Source organism: Symphalangus syndactylus, chromosome 23 (assembly GCF_028878055.3).
Source record: "Symphalangus syndactylus isolate Jambi chromosome 23, NHGRI_mSymSyn1-v2.1_pri, whole genome shotgun sequence".
NCBI classification, from domain to species: Eukaryota; Metazoa; Chordata; class Mammalia; order Primates; family Hylobatidae; genus Symphalangus; species Symphalangus syndactylus.
Window position 1 is genome coordinate 10331625 of NC_072445.2, and position 19245 is coordinate 10350869.

Genomic DNA, 19245 nt, shown 5'->3' on the forward strand with positions numbered 1-19245 from the left:
AAGACACATGTACATATATGTTTATCATGGGACTATTTACAATAGCAAAGACTTGGAACCAACATAATGCCCATCAATGATACACTGGATGAAGAAAATGTGGCACATATTCACCATGGAATACTACACAGCCATAAAAAAGGATGAGTTCACGTCCTTTGCAGGGATATGGATGAAGCTGGAAACCATCATCCTCAGCAAACTAACACAGGAACAGAAAACCAAACACTGCATGTTCTCACTCATAAGTGGGTGCTGAACAATGAGAACATGTTGACACAAGGAGAGGAACATCACACACTGGGGTCTGTAGGTGGGTGTGGGGAAAGGGGAGGGAGAGCATTAGGACAAATAGCTAATGCATGTGGAGCTTAAAACCTAGATGACGGGTTGATGGGTGCAGCAAATTACCATGGCACAAGTATACCTATGTAACAAACCTGCATGTTCAGCACATGTATCCCAGAACTTAAAGTAAAATTTTAAAAAATGAAAGTATGCAATATGTGTATGTGTGTGTATACATACATATAAAACAAGCACTCATTTTCATTATGTACATATATGCACATTATGAGTGTGAATATATGTTAAATAATATCCTATCAGTTTTGTACTTGTAACACATATATGTACATGCATATACAACAAATAGAGGTGTTTTGAATAATAATTTCATTTATATTCATTTCATCAGCTAAGAACTAAAAAGAATTTAAATCAAAATCAATTATTCATTTACAGGTGTTTTTAACCATCATCTCCCCCTTTATCTTCACTTTTATGCCTCCTTGTATTGACATTTTGTGACTTTTTTGCCATAAATTATACATATTTGGAACAATTTAAGAAATTCAATCTTTGGATAAGATCTCTAAGATTGATTTAGTATGAATACGTGTGTGGGCAAACACTTGACAAAGAAAGGTCAGTTATAAATATATGTGTACACTTATCAAAATAATTCACATAAAATCTCTGAATAAAATTATCTGTATGCTTTTTCTGTCAATAAAAGCAATATAGTATAATTCTTGGTAGTAAACCTGTTTGTTTTCATTCTGTTGCCTACCATGTGAGCTGCCATGTTGGTATAAAACATCGATCATTTGATATTTTACTACAGCAAATAATAGTGATCCCCATGAAATAATAAATAAATCAGTGAGTTTCAAGGAAATAAGTTTTTGGATGGATCAGATAATTTGAAGTTTTTAGTTTATTCTCCAGCAAGGTGAAAGAAAAAAGCTGTTAGTTTGTTCTCTATCAGGTGATCGAAGATGAAAACTAAAGTTCTCAAGGCCAGTGCATAATAATGGTGCCGTATTCTGTGCATCAATCACCATTACCAAATACCTATATTGCCAAATATTTCATGTACCGCTTTAGTGGTGATTAATCAATGTGCCATGGCACTGAAACTGAAACGAGACTTTGTAGTACAAGTGATATTCAAAGGGTTTTGAAAATTTATCAGCTCTATAGATATAGATGAAAATTTATCATCATCTATCTAGAAATCCTGTTTTTATAAATGTTACCTAGCCAAATATTGGTTTTATTTACTTAATATTTAGAAAACATGAGTTTAGTAAAAATTGTTCAGATTTTCTTAATGTAGTGTGTGAAATTACTATGTAATTATACAAGAAATATGCTACACAGCTGAATACACAAATAGGTCAGCAGAGGGAGCAAAAGGTGCCTTTCCCCTATAATCCACAGCAACATCACCCGCTCTTCTCTCTACATCATCGATGTATGTTATCTAAAGTCCTGTGCAAATGCCACCTCAACACGAGTCCTCTAGCCTTGCCTTCTTATCAGAAGCAGCTCGAAAGCCCCGATAATTCTAGAACCACTGAAAAATACACACTTGTTGCAAGGATTGAAAAGCCTCATATTGCAAATTCAGAATTCACAGCATTGAAAAAATTCATAATTTTTTTAAAGTTACAATACTGTGAACTACATAAAATGAATTATGCTGGGATCAGATGTCTCTCTTCATTCCAGCCTATCTTATATTTTCTCATTCATTTCTCCACATAGTCACAACAACAGACTCACTATTACATTTCATTAATGGCTATTTTATAATAAATGATCTCAATAGCATTTCTGAAACCTCTGCTGTTCTGGTTTTACATAACTCTTGAATTTTTGAATGAGTTAGTTTTTGATTGAAAAAGACCTGACTCTTATGCTTAGAAAAGCCATCATTTCTTCCTGTAAGCTTTCCGTCTTCTATAAGCTTTACATGTTCCATAAGCAAACATTCGCTGGTTTTGTGATCAAACTAGAGAGGCAAATTCAGTTAATAATAACAACGTCATTTATCATCCTCAAATCTAGTGTCATGGATAATAGGATCTCCACAAGGAGATGGTTGCACGAGCGACAAGAGAAAGGCAATCAACAGTCTTTACTCATACCAAGATATGTCCACACACACTTGTTTCAACAGTCAAAGTAACGCCGTATGTCCCCAGTGATGTGGGTGGGCAAAAGGAACAGTTGGCCTGCTAATGAGGGCCATATGTACACGCAGCCTATCGTACCATCCTTCTTACTTATGGTTGCTGAAAACTCAGTGGAAGAGCTTGCTCTGAGGAATGGCATGGCTGGAGGAGGAGAGGCTTCCTTAACAGCAGGAAAGGACCATTTGTTGTACAACTACTGTATCTCTGAAACTGGGAGCTAAAGATATGCATGTACGTTACTCATTCTCATTAAGAGTTACTTACACATCCGTAGAGTTCTTTACTCCAGTTTCACCTTCTTTCACTAAATTCTTTTGCATTTATGTGCAAAGGGATTTTGGGCCCTTTTCAAATTTACTTTTCCTAATCAATCTTGTTAATTTGATGTTCATTTACATCGGCTTCTCTTTATTTTTAGCTTGATTTCCAGAAAAATTATACTTTCTTTGACATTGTTAAATGTTACAATATTAAAAGAAATGAAAAAGACTTAAAAACTTAGAATATTTGAATGAGGGTTTCTGGAAGGCAGAGAGAACAATAAGGCAAAAGTACTTACTGCACTACTGTTCCAAAGTAAAAGAAAAACAAAGATTTTAAAAATGATTATAGCAGCTTTGTATCTCAACCAGGGTTTCCTTTGAAATTTCTACAACTGCAAACACTATTCAGCAATTTGCACTGATTATAAAATTTATTGTTTTAAGGTCAATTGTGATACTATGATCAGATAATATAATTTACTTTACTCTTAATGGCTTCATTTTGACAAATGAGGGAGCTTTCAGGAAGGACAATGCTTCCTGCACAACAACCAGTAAAGCATGTCACATCCATTTTCAATATAATTTTAAGAAAAATGAAGGACAAACTACTTGTGAGGCAGCAAGAATTCATTTGCATTAAATTAATTTGAACAGGGCATTTCAAGTTGTCTCTGGCAACAATGGAATAAAGGGGAAAATGAATCTATCTTATGCAATGATCCTCTTCTAGGTTACAGAAAGATTTGAAAGGCTGACATGACCATTGCTAAATTTCTTCTAGAAGTCTATGATTAGTGTCATAGATATAACTCATGAGATAAAATATTCACAATGAATGTTTGTGAACTGCATCAATTGTGATGGAACTACTGTCTAACATCCCTTTGAAAAGTTATATTCTGCAAAGGTTAAAAAAACACCAACCTTTCGATGCTTTCTTATATGGATGAGCTTTTGTCAACAAGAACTAAGCTTCACAATTAAGCACTATGGAAGATAATGTTCTAGGTTAATTTAAACCTAACTAATCCCGGACTTGGCCTTGATAAATAATGGGTTTAATTAATATTTTTGACCCTAGCAGTGCAAATACTTTTACTTATATTTTACTAAAGCTAGTTTTGACAAATCTAAGGGTATTTAATTTATCAGTATCTGTTGTCAGATGAAAACTTCCCCATCAATACCTTCTAATGGTTCAAAAATAAACTGTTACCCCCACAGATACATTGTTTTTCCATGCGTAAGCAAGTACATTAATTTCAGGGTCTCAAGGCATAAAAGTGATATTCCACTTGTGATGGGCTGCATAATAGTCCCAAAAGATGTTCTTCACCTAATCTCCAGGCCCTGGGAATGTGCTGCCTTACACAGCCAAAGGACTTGTAGATACGATTCATTTAAGGATCTGGAGACAAGGTGAATATCCCAGATCATCTACGTGAGTCCAAAGTAATCACAGGAGTCCTTAGATGAAGTGGAGAGAAGGACTCAAAGTTAAAGGAGGAGACAGCGCGGAGACAGAAACAGAAATAAAAGCAACGCACCTTGAAAATGGAGGAATGGGGAAAAGACAATGAAGACAGGTGCCACCAGAAGCAGAAAATGCAAGAGAATGGATTCTCCCCTCAGCACCTTGAGAAGGAACCCACACTGCAGACACATTGACTTAGCCTAATTAAAGTGATTTTGGACTTCTGACCTTTGAAACTGCAAGACAATAAATATGTGTTAAGTTATGTAAATGTGTCATAATTTGTTATAGCAGCAGTAATACAACTAATACACCAATACAATAAGCAAAGGAAATAAAGTGCAATAGTGACAAACTTAAGGGTTTCCAGAAAAGAGAAACGAAGTGGTAAACTCAATCACAGGATTATATTAGTAACTGTAGTATATGTTACTTGCTTACACATTCAATCACATTATTGCTGTAATTATCATTATCATCCAATCAATATGATTACACCAGTATGTATAACTTAGACATGAAAATTTTTTTCTATTTCACCCTTCCCATAATTCCATGCAGCTACCCCTAAGCAACTATGTATCTGATGAAGCTAATATTTTCAGGGAAAAATCTTCCATGTTAAGCAGAAAATTTACATCTAAAATTAAATTCTTTTAAGCCAGTCTGGGGACAATACCTAGAAAATTCAAACATTACTTCTCAAGAATACCACTAGCAGTGAGTTTGTGACGCTACCTTCCACCAACTGAATCAAAATTAATTTTAAATATTTTCAAAGCAATATTTTAAAAAATCGTGTACACATTTTTTCCTCTTGGTAAAAATAAACCACTTCTCACCCATCCATTATATTTATGTTAATTACATGAACTCCATACATGAATTATCATACCACAAATAGAAAACTATTTAAATAGAAAAATCTCACTTGGTGCTGACAGAATGACAGCATAAAACTGTGAAGCATGAGGAGAAATTTGTTTGCGGTGTAAATATTTCCCTTTTCCTATCAAAGTGTGTCCTGTGATCTAGCGCTCTTCTCTCCACATGCTTAAGTACAGCAAAAGTTATAAAAACACTCATTCTAGTTTTCTATACTTTAATGGTTGTAGAACATCAGAAGAGAATTGGGAGATAGGAATGTTTTGTGCTTGACATTGCATTTGAGGGGAAAATAAAAACTTGGACATAATATGTGGGATGTCTCCACAGTAATACATGGGAGGGCAAGAAAAAAATGCTATCAAATTTCTACCATGCGCTGAGCCCCTTATATAAACAAATATCCAGCCTTTCTAATGTACTAACAACCACTCTTCATAGCAGGTATTCTATTCCCAGCTTGTAGGTAAGAAACAAAGCTTCAGAAAGGGATCTTCACCAATTTCACACAGTCAATAAAAGGCAGAACTAGGGCAAATATCAATAATAAAAATAGCAATCTAATCCTAATTGGACCTGGCACTGTTCTAAGAAGCAAATCATTAACAAAGGATTTTGAGTTACCACACTCTTAGTCTCCCCGTTTTACAAAAGAAGCAACTGAGGTAAAGTGAAGCTATGCTGTTTCTTTTCAAGCTCATATACCTAACAAGATACCACTTTAATCATGGGTCTGTGATAGATCGTGTACCTCATTTCTAGCGTTTGCTGAGATTTTTCTTATTAACCCTAAGAAAGTATTTGATCCCTGGTAAGTATGCTGTAATTTTTTCACCGCTCATTCTTATCACGGTTCTTCAAGAAAAGTACAGTTCAACACATTTGTCCTATTTGGTTACAAATTTTGAAATTCAAAATGTGTATCACACTAAGCTGTTAGCTCCATTTGGAATTTTAAAAACTAAATTTTTCACTCAGTTAAAAAAAATTGCATTGTTTACTCCCATATCTACAATATAGCTTATAAGTGTATATTTGTATTCAAAACATAATTTTCTATAACTTTTATAATATTTAAATATTATTTAAGGTTTTAATAATATTTAAATATTTAAATAATACATTTAAAAACATAGTTCAACAAGTCCGAATAATCCATCACTTACTTATGACAGAATATTTGTTCAGTATCTTCTGTTTGTTCACTCTTGTGTAATATATCCTATTTTAAGAATCAAAAACTTCTCTTAATGTCAACACTACAGCCTCTTCACAATTCCTACTTATTCCTAATTACGCTTCAGGAGCAAATAAAATGAATTTATCCCAAATTTCTTTGCTTTGAAACAACTTCAGTGAAAATGGTGGCTGTCAACCATATCTGCCATTCATATATCCCATTGTTTTCTGCATTAAATTTCATCTAATACTCCTTATGCCATCAGTGTCACTACAAAGGGGGACAGGGGATGAATCTCATCATGAACAAAGGTATATACACTAGATCTTAGGATGTTCAATCATCTCCTTACTGTATTATGTCCCATCTGAACTACTCATATTAAAATGAGCAACTATATGAACATGGTACTTTTAAGAAAGGATGTTCAAAAATTAATTCATATCTTGTACAAATTTGTATCCAAGAAAGCATGACCTAATAGGCATCACATATGGGAATGAAAAAATTCACTTTCAGCAATGAATGTTGATGACACTCCTTTAGCAAGAGTTGTACCGAGCTACCCACAACTCCTCAGCACTCACTATTCTCATACATGCGGTCGGACAATGTCCAAGGGTGCAGTGATTCTGTCCAGAGGCTTTTCTGGGCCGTTAGAGCTGTCTCAGCCTGTGTACAGGGTTATACAGACACTCTAGGGCATTCATGACTCTGATCACTGGAGCAGCCCTGTACTAACTGCAAATTTATGGAGGAAACTTTCAAGTCCTCTTGCCCCCCAGTTGGGGTAACTCTGTTACCTATTTCATGTGGTCTCAGTTCTCCAACAAAAATGATCTTGGCCTGCTCATCTTACTTCCATCTCACTACATGGCACAACTAGAAGTTGATTAGGTATTCTGCTTTAATGTATATGCAAAGCCCTCTTGTTCAGGAATGTTTGTAGAATAATATTTCTAAATTAGGAATACAATTGGTCTTGTTCTTTCCTGAGGGATAAAATGTCATCTCTCTTCTTCTCTCCCTCTCTCCTTTCTTCCTAACTCAGCTAACCCTCTATCTGAAAGAATTACAAAGGAAGAAATATAGGGCATTCTTTAGCATTCTCAGGAGGATTGGAAATGTTGGAATGACAGCGAGTATCACACATACACTGCTTGAAGTATTTTGTAGGATCCGAGGGAAGAGAAAATTTTGACATTCCAGAAAATTTAAGTCATCCTTTTAATATCAGGCCCAGAAAGAAACAGGTCACACGGGCAAGAGCCATAAAACTAATTATCTTGACTCTTTCCAGAATACCTGAGCTATAAATGTACAGGGAATCATGTAATCAGATGCAAAGTTGTGTAGAATACACTTAGTTCCCAAATGTAACTATGAATTTTATGTATATAATGTGAAAAATCGTTCCAAAGTATTTGAGACTCCAAAAAGTTTACTAGCTAGCATTCAATATTCTTGCTTAACTTCTCCTTATACCCCTAACTGTATTGAGCATGCATAGACACACAAAAGCTAGGATCAACTATTACCGCTTAAGAAAGAAAAGGAGGAAAAAGGCTGTATTATAGGGATTTTGTTTTCTTCCTCAACTCTTGAAGAAGCCTATTTGTATCAGCCCGTGTCAGACAACAAAGTACTTATCAATAAAGTTTTATGAATGTGGTCACATATGAAATATAAGAGCATTCAGTTTCTACCTCTCCTTTTCTCATAAATCCTACATCAGATATACATTAGCTATATCTGCCAATGTTTCCACGGAATCTTAAAGACTATTCACTGCAAAGTTGGCAGTGTAGCCTGAAAGCAAGTTATGTCTGCGTTGCAAGTTCACACTAAGTGGTTTAAAAATACAACTAAATGTGGCCTGTCTTTATCTTGATTATAAGACATAAATTATCCCAAGAATATTCTTAGTAAAAATTGAGTCTCCCGGTCAAGCCACTTCTATTAAGAAGGACACAGGTCAGTTTTTAGGATTTTAGGTGTTATTTGGAAGTTAGGAGCATCTAAATATGGAATATAACTCCATAAAATTATAGTATATTTTATATCAAAGAGAAACGACAAAAATAAGAAATGTTTTATTTTTTCATATAGCATGCTCATATATAATTACTTCAGTAGTCTCAATGTAGTCATGCAATTGTTTGGGTAAAGAACTAAACTTGAAGTTAAATAGCACAGGTCTGAATTCTTATGGTTTATAACATTCATATATTTTATATGTTCCAGAATAATATGTAATTTCTAAGTTTATAACATAATAATTACAGAAATCTAGGGAAAGTAATACTTCTGTGACACAGTCTCTTCATCTACAAAATGGAATTAATATTGCTTTTCTCCTTAAATTTATATTAAAAATTGGAGAAGTAATATATGTGAAAGAACCTTACATTAAATATGCAAGTTTTATTTGTTGAATTCAAACAGTCATTAAAGAAAGAACAAAATAAAACATTACATTTGGATTAACAAAGTAGATACATATATCTCAATCTGAGAAACCTTTAAGCTCTCTTGACCATAAAATGACATTGGATCCTAAAAGAGAATTTGGTAAATATTTGAAAGATATTTCAATTTCACACCTAAATGTTGATTCTGACATTTATTTCCTAAACTTATCATTTGTATACTTACCTGCTATTAAATCCACAGGGGTCATGTGACTAACTGTATGCCCACCGATTTTATTGACAGGTATTCAGCAAGGCCCACAAAGTAAGTATTGAATTTTTTAAAAAAACAGACCCAAAACACCTAAAAGCAAAACACTTAGTAAATTCTTACAATCATGATGATCAAAAATTAGTGCTATTAGTAAGAAAGAAACTTCTGAACCAAATAAAGTCCTAATACCTCCAAGGAATTTTGTCTCTCTGATACACACACACACACACACACACGATTAAAAAAATGAAGGAAATGTAAAAAAATAAATAAATGAAGGAAGTTCTGTGGGAAATGTCCATAATTTCATGCCCAGAATTTCTCTATCAATCTCTTTCCCCAAAGTTCTTCCAAGAAAATAAAGTTGCCTTTCTCTCAACGTTAACTCATCACTTTTCTCATAGCATTTTCAAAAGAAATATTTCCTGTCAGCCGGCCACTTAAACTTTGTGCTGTTAAAGAAATCCAAAAAGGTATCAATTTTGCAACAAAGGATAAAGAGGAGACGAAGTGAACCAACATGGCTTTTAAGCTAAATTGCCGTCACCTGTCACAGGCTGTCTAGCGAGCCTGAAGTTCCCTCTAATAAGCTTATGGAGGGTGCGGAGCAAAGGCACCTCAAGGTGCTCTGCGGGTTTTCCCCTGGTAAATTAGGCTGAAAGGAAAAGAGTTCCACCCCCCACCCCCAAACTTGGAGACCAGGGCTGCCCTGCCGCATGCTGTGCCCAGACCTCCTACTTCCACGCCCTTCCAGTCCTTTCCTCGGCTTGGAAAATTGGGCATGAGGCAAGCAAAAGGAAGGACAGAAGGCCAAAACGGGCATCCGGGAAGCCAAATTTCTGTCTCAAAAGCTCGTCTAGAAACGCATACATAGCGCGTGCCTTGGGGACATCTCCTAAAACCCCGTTCACTGAAGCTAATTCCTCCCGAACGCCCCCACGCCGGCTGAGGATCGCAACCGCCCATCCGCCCCTCCAGCCTGTGCAGCCGCCCCCAAAACCTCCCGTGAATCGGGAAATGTCAAGGCAGCAGCGCCTGGGGAGCCGAGCAGCCTCGCCAGTTCCACGTCTCTGGTTCGAGACCCCTCGGTTCACCTCTTTGGGGAACTCACCTGGAGTCAGGTTTAGACGGCAGCCTCCACCCAGGGGACCGGGAAGCGGCCCCGGGAAGCGCCGCCGCGTCCTGTGAATAATGAGCGCAGCGCAGCGGAGCAGCTCCCCCCGGACTGGCCGCTCCCCGATTCCTCCCGCTCTGTCCGGGAACCGTCCCTCCGTTCTTTCCTCTCCCTCCCCTGCCTGCAGCCGCCGCGCTCCCTCCTCCTGCTGGCGGCGCAGGGCTGTGCTTCCGCCTCCCTCCTGCGGGCGCATGAGCTGCCCGCGCTGCTAATGAGCAGGCTCCTGGCTCCGCCCGGCCAGGGGTGCGCACACGCCCCACGCCGGAGAGGAGCTCCCGGGAGCGGAGCTATGGATACGCCTGGTGCGGCCGCTGGAGAAATGAACTGGAGGAGGCATCCAGCATCTCACACTTTCTGGCCACTCAGCTTAACTAAGCCATAACCCCAGACTTCTTCCTAAATCTCCAGTAATTTACAGGTGCTGAAAAGTCAATGAGGGGTTTGAGCACAATCTGTGTTAACAGTATTGCCAGTATAGAGATGCTAATCTGGCTAGATTCTAGGGATGAAATGTTCAAGGGACGGTATATGATTCTTTCTGGTTGTTATTTTGACATATTTTGGCTATACTTACAGATCTGTAAAATAAACCAGCAATCTTCTAATCATGACAACACAGATTCCTAATTGAAGGCAGCTGATACTTATTAAATACCAGGCTCTGTTTAATAGGCTCTTTTTTCCCAGCTGATCTTTACTACAATTCTGTGAGCACTACTAGCACCCCTATTCTATATTTTAAGAATTTGGGACTAACTTTTAAAACAAGACGGTCTTAAAACAAGACTAAGGAACATGTCCAACCTTGCAGAGATTCTAAGTTTCTGAGCCTAAATACTAACTGAAATCTGTAGCTCCCACAACCCATACCCTGTGTATAATGTGTTGCAGCATCTTGGATGGTACTGTGTCACTGAACCAACAAAGATAATAGGACCATCAGCAAATACACACCATGAGACTAATGAATACCTAGAATCCTAGTGAGACTTGTAAATAGTCAAGCACCCTAAGTAACAATAGTTCAAGTGCATGCTAAACATGGTGATTACTTATAAAAGAACAGCAACCAGTATGAGTGAAGACAGGCAAATAATGTTCAAAATGTTCAGAATCAATGTCCAGCCACTTATGAGTTGAATTCCCCACTCTAAAAAAGAGGCCAGATGTGATGTATTCTAAGAAGTCTACAATGGGCGTGGTCTTTTTGCAACCAAAAAGGGCTTTTTAAACACTTGTTTCCCATTAAGAATATGCAATAGCTAATTAATATTAAATCTGAAAATCAATGATAACTTATTTCAACTAACCTTACATGAAAAAATCATTACTCATTCAAGCTTTTAGAATTAGATTAAATAGCATTGAGTATCAAATTTACTTCAACCCATAGAAATAATAGACAGTTAATTAATAAAGTAAGTAATTTAATTAACTTTACTTCTGTGTCATGATGTATTTTTCCTTAGGAAAAGGATAAGACATTTTTTCCATGGTATAAAATACTAGAATATGACTTTTATATTTTTCTTCATGAAGATTAAAGAATTAATAAAATAAGTACAGACATATTTATTGTCAACAAATCTATCCAGATCATTCATTCTCCACTCAGGAAATTATGCTAGGCAAGCTTTATTTCTCCATATGTACAAGGCAATTCAGAGGTCAAAAATTTTAAAACACTTAAATGAACATCAACCATTAATTAACTAAGAGTAGATTTTATTTATAAACAACTTTAAAAGACTATAAACAAGGTATAACAAACTTCTACTTTATCAATACTGCTACTCCTGTTGAACACAAAGATATATAATTATAGATTTCTCCCTATTTAAAATATTTATTGATTCTGGCATAATAATGTCATACTCATCCCTCAATAATCAGTGTACATGGAACCAGAAATCTTTTCTTTCACCTAGTCAATTTAAGTATTTCTGTGTTTTGCATGTTAACACTCTATTTATTCTGTGTTTCTAGTGCTTATCCTCAAAATTTTTATAGTTCCGTTCACATATGAATTCTACCAATCAGCACTATATATAAATAATGCAACGTATAAAATGTGTTAAATAAATGGATGTAAGGTTTATGCTAAATTTTTCACATAGTAAGTACTTCAAAACCCTTATTATTTTTCCTTAAGCTTTTATGTGCATATATTTTATCTCTCCAACTAAAGAATAAACTTCTAAATAAGAATAGTTTTGTCTATAAATTTTAGGCATTTTAATATATTATTAATCTAAAACCTTGGACTACAGTTTGGAATTCTTTTATGTATTCATTTATTGATTCAAAAAATAGGTGTCCATGCCATTTTTTCTAAACCTTGTGCAAGATGTAGGGTATACAATGATGTCCAGACTTTAGAGTCCTTGACCTCATGGAGTTTAAAGTGCAGTAATGTACAGTAATTTTAAAATCTATTTATTATTATTTAAAACAATAAATGAAAACATTCTTGTCGAAAATAAATGAAAAGTCTGTCTGAATTCCCTGGCCAAGGCCAAAACATGAAAGCAAAAGAGCTGCCTGAAAACAGTGCAAGCCACTCTCCAGAGGGTTTCTCTGTTGAAATAGCACATCGCATTATGGAAATAATGAGAAAAATTAGTAACTGTGCAAACAACAGTACATATGCATCTTTGTGGTTTCTGACCTTTTAGCATCGTCGAAGCAAGACCACAAACCTTTCAACACCATGCGTGGTATTAATCTTGCACAGAATATAATGTTTTCACATATTTTATTCTGATTTCCTACAAAGTAATTTCAATTTCTAGCTAAAGCTAATGGATTTTTCTAGTGAAAACATTGTGTACCGAATGACTTTCCAGTGAGATCCGCGTACCATGCGCCATTTTCATGTTCGTGCTCATTTCTCTGAAGTCTGTTTGCCTTTAATTCACCATAATAAAATTCCTTGTGTACTTTTATTGGCAACCATCGCATAGTGACACTTGCATCCAAATGTAATTCCATTTGAGCTTGGCAGTGTTTGCTTTTTTATCAGAAGAGGAAATTTAGAGGGAACAAGGGGCAAAGATGTGTGTAAGAATATCTGAGGGGCCATCACAGCATCATCACAAATTCAAGATTTTTTTGAAACATTAGACAAGGGACTGACAGCCATGCCCTGGGATGGCTGAAACACTTCACAACCTGCTCATGTTTATGACCAAAATCATCACCTAAAATGAATTCAATGTGTAAATATCATAATATTGTTTGTGTATAAGTAATCATGAAGCAGTTAGGGAAGGGAGTATAATCTAGTAAGAAATTGGAACAAAAAGTGTTAGACAAAATTCAAGAAGATTTAAAAGAAGAAAATTAACCTGTCTGATCTGAACAGAATTGGAAAAGCACATCAATCATAGCTCTATACATTGACCATAGACTTAAAGCATAACATAAAAATAAAGAAGGCAGATAACTCAGGAAAACATTTCTATTAAATCTACTCCGTAAAGTTTTCCCATACTTTTATTTTACTAACAGGAGCATACATTTAAATCTCACAAAATCATATATATTTTGTTGATTCAATTTGTAGCAGATAGAGGAGTGTGTCCCAGTGCTATGACAGTGAGTTGTAAGTATAACATACCACTGCTTTACATCTTACCCACAGGCTAAAATGTTTACCCCTAGAGTCGTGACTTTGTATATGACAGGAGATTGCTACTAAAAGTAAATATATTTGGCTGAAGGGTAGATACATCTTTAGGCCATTATATCATTCATTAAAATTTAGCAGGCATTTACATATTTACCTACTTAGTTCATATGACAAATATGTTTGAGAGACTGCCATATACAAAAAAAAAGATGGAACCATCTTACAAATTTAGAGATTACTTAAAGAAATGGAACTGAGGGGTTAACTGTGATGGCAAGAATGAAGAGAGCAAAACCAGAGGGTACTTCAAGGAGAACAGGCATGAAAGGGGCATTATAATTTGGAGGGTGCTATGATTTGAACCTATGTGCCCATCCAAAATTTGTATGTTGAAACTAAAATCCTAGGACAATAACATCAAGAGATGGGGCTTTAGGTTAAGTTATTAAGTGAAGAAGGATCCACCCTCATGAATGAGATAAACGTCCTCATAAAAGATGCTTTAGAGGAATGCCGGGCTCCTCAGTCTCTTCTGCCATGTCCTTACATTGTCCGTTTTTGCCCACTTTTGTCACGTGAAGACGAAGCAAGAAGGTGCCACCTCGGGACCAACTGCCAAATCTCCGCTGCCTTGATTTCGGACTTCTCAGCCCCAGAACTGTGAGAAATACATTTCTGTTTTTTTATGAATTACTCAATCTGTGGCATTTTGTTATAGCAGCATACAGACAAAAACAGGGTAAACAGCCTGGTGAGAGTGGATATTTTAGAAACTTGAGATGATTCAATGTCGCTGATTCTCCATTTTCTCATATGTAAAATGAAGGAAATAATGCTGATTATTTCACAGTTCATTGTGCAAATTAAATTAACTATGTAAATAAAGCAAGCAATATAGTTCCTTTTATCTAGTATACATTGTTTAAGTGTTGTTGTCATTACATGAGGAAAACAAGAACTTCCCCAAACAGAAGGATGTGGGAACCAAAACTAAGATATAAGAAAGGACCAAAGTTCACTGTGACAATCTGGTCAAGCGCTGGTTAGGGAAGATAGCATAATGTTACGCATAGATATTATTTGAGGATAATTTTCCTCCACCCCGAACTCCTCTAGCACTTTGCCTACGTCTCTCATTGCACTTCTTCATTTGTCTCTTTAATTACGGTTATTTATATAAATCTTTTAGCTTCCTACAAAAATAAGCTTGTAGTGGGACAGATTCTTGAGGATCTACGTCAAAGCAATTTTTCTATTTCCTACAGCAAGTAACCCAGTAGTAATCACCCAGAATTTGTTAAAAGAATAAACATAGGAAGATTAATTTCCATTTTTTCTTTGCTAATTTTTAATCAGAATTATACCATTGTTAGGGAGGGAGAAATTATAAATTGAGGACATTAGTATTAACATTTAAATCTGTTATTCTGCTTTATTTTAGAGCTTGCCATGTTTTGTGATTAAAAAAAGAAACAGGACATTCTATATAGCTGTTGCAAAACGTGTGGTCTGTTGGTGAACTAGCAGCACCAGCATTACCAAGAGTTCCTTAGTTTGCAGGACTACTGAGTCAGAATTCGCATTTTGACAAAACTCCAGGTGATTCATGCTCTGCATTTAAGTTGGAGAAGCACTGTTCTATAGTTCTCCTTATGTCCTAAATGCATTGTCAGTGAAAGAAAATACTATACGTATGATAATAATAACGGTAATATTAACAAAAATGTAACTATTAGTAATTTTCTATGCTCTCCCAGATACTAAGTCCTTTATTTAATACTTGTAATAATTCTGCGAAGTTGCAATTGATATCACCTACTAAACTGATACTCAGAAATCTGAAGTAATTCTCCAAGGTCACAAAGCTAGTGAATCACAAACAAAATTTTTAAACTCTTGCTGCTTCATTCCAAAGACTAAACCGTTTCTAACTCACGGTTAATACATTTGCTTCTGCCTTCCATTTCCTAAATGTAGTTTCCTTTCTATTTCATTAACTTTACTTATACATGACTGATTTTTAACCCTCTCTAATATTTGCAGAATATGGTGTACTATGGTTAATAAGGACAATACCAAGTAATATCATGTTGAGAAAGCGTGCAGAAGTAGCATCAAAAAACAGACTTTTTCCAAAATGTTTACTAAAAACGTTAAATAAAAACAAGATTTTCTACTTAGAATTTCTACCTTGCATAACTCAAATGGAGCATGATTATTAAAATGACAAAAAAGATTCCGTAATTGCCTAAGAGCTAAGAATAAGAATTGCTATATAAAAAAGCATAAATATGCCATATGAATGACATCTATAAGAATCATGGGAGGGCTATTTGGTATTTAGTATTTAGTTCCATTCTGCAGCATGATCAAAAAGAAGCATCTGTATACTTCACTGTGCATTATAGCACAATAAATCACCTCATTAGGCTCAGATATATGTAAAGATTTACAGTCTGGGAAAGTCCACTAGATATTCTTAATCACTTCTTAGACTGTACTGTCCCCCATATTTCTCTTTTTCTATAGAAAGGTTGCACATGGAAAGGCTTTATTTGAAATCCAGCAATGAATGGAATGTCTGTGAAGCAAGAAATAGATGGAAATTGACATTTTAAAAGAAAGTTTGGCTTCTGAAGAGATATAGCTGTGACCTTGGTCTTTTTGTTGGAGAGAAGTATTCCCTAGCCTTACTGTACTATTTTTCCCAAAGCACCCTCTCTATTGTTCTCCCTTCATCTCTGGCTCCTATCATATGGCCCCTCCCTCATTCTATCTGGTGAGTTCTGAGAAAAATGCTTAAATTCTGCAGAGAAGATTGAGAACAATGCTAAATATTCCTCAGAGAAGCAAAATATTATGTTAACAGTTTATATTTTCACATGAAATTGTCTATCTCTTCTCTCTGTCTCATGTGTGTATGTGTGTATGTGTATATATATATATACAGTATAATATACAGTAGATATGTATATATAGAGTATAATATTCAGTATATATGTATATATGGTATAATATACCGTATATATGTATATATATACAGTGTGTGTGTGTATATATATATATATTTATATATATATATATATATGTACTACCATTTACCTCCCAGGCTATATGTCCTGAAATCTTAAAAGTAGAAAGCCCTCACAGGCCGCGGTTGCTCATGCCTGTAATCCCAGCACTTTGGGAGGCCGAGGCGTGCAGATCACCTGAGGTCGGGAGTTCAAGACCAGCCTGACCAACGTGGTGAAACCCCATCTCTACTAAAAATACAAAAAATTAGCTGGGCGTTGTGTTGCGCGCCTGTAATCCCAGCTACTCATGAGGTGGAGGCAGGAGAATCACATGAACCCGGGAGTCGGAGGTTGTGTGAGCCGAGACCATGACATTGCACTGCAGCCTGGGCAATGAGAGCAAAACTCCATCTCAAAAAAAAAAGGTGGAAAGGCCTTAAAAGACTTTTGAAAATGAGATTTGTCAAATATTTATTAGAGATGAAGAAAATAAGTGCGGACCCACACGTAACTTATCTGAGGTCACAGAAGTAGGGACCCACATGTAACTTGTCTGAGGTCACAGAGGTAGTCATGCTGCAGCAGGCTTATTGGTTTTCCTCTATGACATGCATTATTATTGTTTTTGATCATTTCAAGAGGTTTCTAGTTGATAGTGGGACAAAATTTCTAATTTGGGAACCTAATTTTCTCTGCAAATCTTCTTTACATCTCTAGCTTATTAATACACCTCAGAAGTGTTACAGGAATTAATTCGCAGGATTTTGAAGAATATTTTGAGGTATGCTGGGAAAAATCATGTCAAGTATCAATGATTAGAAACTAAACAATCAATATTAGATATTGTAAAATTATATTTAAACTTCCATATGGCATAAGTAAGTTATTTTAATGTACAGTCGTTGTACTTTGTAAACTTGCATATAAAATATTTGAAAAAATAACTTTCAATATGTAACATGTAAATATACAAAGGAAAGGATCGGAAAAAATAGGTAAAAATAATCTGGCTAAGAAAACACTACAGTGTCACCCTCAGAAGACTATAGAAGGATTCTCACCCTCGAGAAACAGAGGAACTTGAACATGGAAATGACCCTCTGCTGGCCATACTGATTATGGTACATAATTTTAAAAGGCTTTTAGAGAGAAGGGAAATGTTTGATTATGTATTCAGCACAGTGTTATGGTGATGTTTCTTAACTATCAGCTATTTTTAAAATTCCCATAATCTTTCTATAGATGACAAAGTTACATAAATATGAAGGATAAGAAGGGCCCCTGCAAACCTGATAATACAATTCTCTTTTCAATGATAACGTATTTCTAAGCGCGCATCTCCTAATCATATTGATGTGCATTTAGTGTTCTTTTACCTACACCTGTCAAAGTGGCTAAAGTAATCCTTCATGAGGAGATAATTTTTTCCTTTAGGTGAATTTTTCCGCATAATACTCTAACATTTCCAACTCCATATTTCTCGAAAAAGTTTACATGATATACATATACAATTACTAAAACTTTGGCTGCATAAATAATTTAAATGGACTTTACTTCAAAGATAATATTTACTTTTAAAGTTGTAAACCTTTGAATCATCAATTAATTAGAATTATCTTTTTCTTTATAAATAAAGTTTTTTGTCCCTACATATTTATGATTTGGAAATTTTGACCTGGAAAATTTCATTTTCATTTGGATGCCTTGTCTTTAGTATAAAATTCAGTATTTCAATTTCAATATAATTTTTTGATTGATTTTTACCTGAAATTATGATAAAATAAGAAAAGTGAAAAATAGAGATAAACTTTAAGTACAATGTTATTTGTGCTTAATAATAAAATCAAGAAAGTAAAATATCTAAAATAATTATAACTATTTAAATAAACAAAGTATCATGTAATGGGCGAAATATTCTTCTGGCTCGTTTTTGATTCTGACAGGTTGTTTACAGGTTCTGAAACTCAGTTTGCTCATCTCTAACATGAGGTTGAACTAGGTATGGCTTGTTTGGCTGAACTCTGTAAAGCTGGTCAAAAAAGTTGCATTTGCATTCTTCTTCCTGTTACTGTATACAATAGAATCCTTCCTGTTTCTACCATGAGATTCAGAACACAGTCTCTGAACTTTCTGAATAGTTTCCAAGTCTCCTTTTTCTCCTGAAGCCTTCTCATAAACGGCTCTACCATGCACCCTCCTTGTCAACACCAAACTCGAAGTATACCTGATGTCATCCCTTCCTTTACCATCTTCCTACCTGTATCCAATCTGTAGCTCAACCATATCAAACTTGAAAAATCTCTCTAATGCATCCATTCTGCTCATTCTCTATAATAACCACTCTAGGTCAAACTAGGTCAAACCACGGCCAAACCCATCAGTTCAGTTCAATATTTTGATGGATCCCTAATGTGTCTGCATATTTCCACTTCCCCCTTCTACCATCTGTTCTC